Source organism: Haplochromis burtoni, unplaced genomic scaffold, assembly GCF_018398535.1.
Source record: "Haplochromis burtoni strain Fernald_Lab_line unplaced genomic scaffold, NCSU_Asbu1 Contig_878, whole genome shotgun sequence".
Lineage (NCBI taxonomy): Eukaryota > Metazoa > Chordata > Actinopteri > Cichliformes > Cichlidae > Haplochromis > Haplochromis burtoni.
Genome location: NW_024583239.1, coordinates 40,053 through 43,595, shown reverse-complemented (window position 1 = coordinate 43,595; position 3,543 = coordinate 40,053).

The window sequence follows — 3,543 nt, the reverse complement described above, 5'->3', positions numbered from 1 at the left end:
TATCAATATGTTTTTTGTGAAAAAATGTTTTCGTGTCTTTCCGTTTTTTTTTTTTTTTTTTTTTTTTTTTCAAAACACTAATGTAGATAACTGGGAAAAGTTAAAAATTCATGGTTCCACTTAGGTATAGACAGGAAGGAATAGTTTTAGGACTCTAATAACTTCTACAGTAATACTTGTGTTTTACAGTTGTCTCTACTTTAGACTTTTAAAGGGTTTCAGGCAGAGTTTCACTAAACCCAGTTTTAGCCTCAGACCTGCCTGGCAGATGCAGTTTTACCTCAGCATATTTATCATTATGTCCATGTTGTAGCACATAGAAATATTTAATTAACATTTTCAAGCAGACACATTTTCTCTGCAACTATTTCTTTGTCATGGTCGTTGACCCAGCGTTTTGTGTTTATGATTATTGTGTTCTGTTCTAGTTTATTCTGATTTTGGTATCCTGTGTCCTCCCCTTGTGGCCGGTTCGTGTCCCTGAGTTCGTGTTGTGGATTTCCTGTTTTATTTTGAAGGTCTGTGTCTGTTGCTACTGTGTTCCGCTTGTATCCTCCAGTCGTCTTTTGTATTAGGATCAGCTGTGCTTCCCTCCTATGTGTGATTACCTGATTACCTTGTGTGTGTGTGTGTATATATAGTGGGTCTGTGCTCGTTGTCGGCTCGTCTGCGTTTCATGGTGTTTGGTTCTCTGTTTTCACCCTGCCCTTCACCCTGTTTTGTCATTATTTTCAGGTTAGCTCTTAGTTTGCCCAGTTTAGGTTCCTTCAGTTATTTGTCATGCCTCATTGCCTGTTTTGTCACTCCGCCACTTTGTAAATAAACATCACTCATATCAACAGTCTACTGCCTGCATTTTGAGTCCTCATTCTCACAACACCTCACGGCTCGCCCCGACAGCCATGACAGTCTTCATTCTAACTTTTGTTGAAAATGTGTTGTTTGGTATAGTAATCTGTCTTTATCTATTTTTATTTTCATGTTTTATTATGTGGTTTATTATTATATGGGGAACAAGTCAGGCTTGTGTTGAGAGGGCTGTGGTCATCCATCTGTTTTGTTCTAATAACCCAAATTTCAGGAGCGCCTTCTTTAGTTGTTCAGTTTTATAATTTTCCATTGTATAGTTGAAGTAAATGTCCATAAATAGTACAGAGAGTGTACTGTAAATCTACAGAACTTTCCATTTTACCACTTATGGAAAGGTCCGTGAACTATTCTAAAAACATAATTTTTTATCTATTTTTTTTACAGTGTAACATATGCACCATTCTTCAAGGGGCATGCAAATACCATCTCATATCATATTGCAATTGATTCAACTGTTGTTGTATCCTTCCCTCTATAAGACATGTTTTGCTATTAATAAACCAACATTATACACTGATGCCTAATGGAAAAGTATTATTTTAATGTCCTTTTAACCCTCTCAAGGCAGGCGTTGCCGATTTGCAACAGTTATAAACGAACAACCTGATTACCCCACATACATATTTTATGAGGTTTTTTTTACTCAGAAGTACCACTGCAGGACTTGGTTGTGCATTAGCAACACAAAGTTTAATTTGAGCCTGAGAGGGTTAAGATATTTGCCCAGTAACCTAAGTAGAGCCAATAATGTCAGTAATTGACTAAAGTGGATGCATTTATCGTGGTGAAAGTAAATGGCAGCATGAAGGGAACTTGGAAATTACCATGAAAGATGTTCTGCTTGAGGAGGGGGAAAAAACATAGCTGTCTTGCCTTTCTTAAACATGACCCAGCTGCCTCTTCTGATGGAGCACTTAACTGTGGTCTCTCCCACTTCCCTGTTCTTTCACGTTGCTATTGTGACTGTATGAAAGCTTTTACCCACATCCTGAAATCTGTGGCTGAATAGATTTTGAAATTCTATATGTGGCTCAGGACCATCGAAATGGACACTTTTTACAACCAGTTCCAAAAGCGTTGAGACGTTGTGTAAAATGTTAATAGAATCCAAATTTGGAATTATCTCATAAATCCAACTAATGTTTTTCACAACTAAAGATAGATAATATCATGTGTTTAAACTGAGAAACTGTACGATTTTAAGAAAAGAAAAGAAAACTATTAGGTCATTTTGAAAATGATGGCAGAAATTATTGCACAAAAAGTTGGTAGTTTTACAGTGTAATGGTACAAAGAAACAGCAGGAGAAAAACTTTGCAAATTGTTAGGTTTACTGGCAAAAGGCCAGTAACAGGTTGAGCAGAGATTCAATCAGCAAGAGCGGTGTCTATAAATTGTGGAACAGAATAATGATCTGCAATGTAAAACTGTTAAGACTTTGAATATATAATCTACGCATATTTTATGATGGTACCTATCAAAAGTCCACTACATTAAAATAGGTATGGTTAACTGGGTATTAAGATATTGGCAGAGAAACATTTCCAGACACCACTGGGCTTCACTCACTATTGTTCTTACAAACAAATTCGTTTTCATAGAAAAGTCATCAACAGAAACATGATCTACGTACAATGGCCAGTTTGGTTCTTACAGCTGTGCCTATGTTAATGAATGAGACTTGTTTGACTCGGGCCACAGGCCTATGCTCTCTGCCTACCATTTGTATTTTATTCCAATTCAAACAGTAGGCAGTGATTTAATAATTGTTGATCTCTAATATGGAACATTACGTCTGCAGCATAAATAAGTATGATGATCTACCCCAGTACCCCATCTTTGTGATGTTGAAAGTTACCTGTTTAACATGAAATCCTGCTGCATAGCACAGACCTCTCAGTGCTGAAAACTATATAAATCACTTTGGCTCGCTTTAATACAGATCTTACTTGCTGTCAAATCTTGTTTATTTAGGGGTTAAGCTAGCTTGGAAGTTGTAGTGGGGTGAGCTAACTTATCTCAACTGTTTATATTTGATTTTAGGAGCAGGCAAGTTATTTACTTGGAGGTCTTTCCTTTTACCTTTCTTTATCAGGTATGTCACATTTTGTGTTGGTGTTTTTTCATCTTGTGTCAAATATGTTTCATGTAAGTTTGTACTTTATGTTTAATGTAAAAATAAATACGAGCCCTTTTCTACAATTACAATTACCCTGCGGGAGAGGAGCTGGAACGGGCAAGTTATTGACTTGGAGGTCTTTATTTTTATCTTTCACCGTCAGAAACAACCCAAGAACACATTGGTTACATCCAGATATCTTTTTTGGGGAAATACCGTGCTATTTTACAGAGACAATAGTAAACAACAGTGATGTGCAATACTGCAGATCTTGGTAATAATTTAGCACCAGATACCAAAACTGATACTTATACTTTTAACTTATGAAGGCAGTTTATGCAGGGTACCTTTCAGGTTTTCATGCATTTTGAAACTGGAATTTTTGGAGACCTGAAATGTAAATGTACCTGTCTCTAAAGCACAACATATGTTGTTTAAATGCAATACACCTCACAGCCAACACAAAAAGATTTAGACATTTTTCATAACTGATGTTTGAGCAATTTTTTTCATAAAAAAAAGCTATTTTGCACAATTCAGCAGGCTATATATAT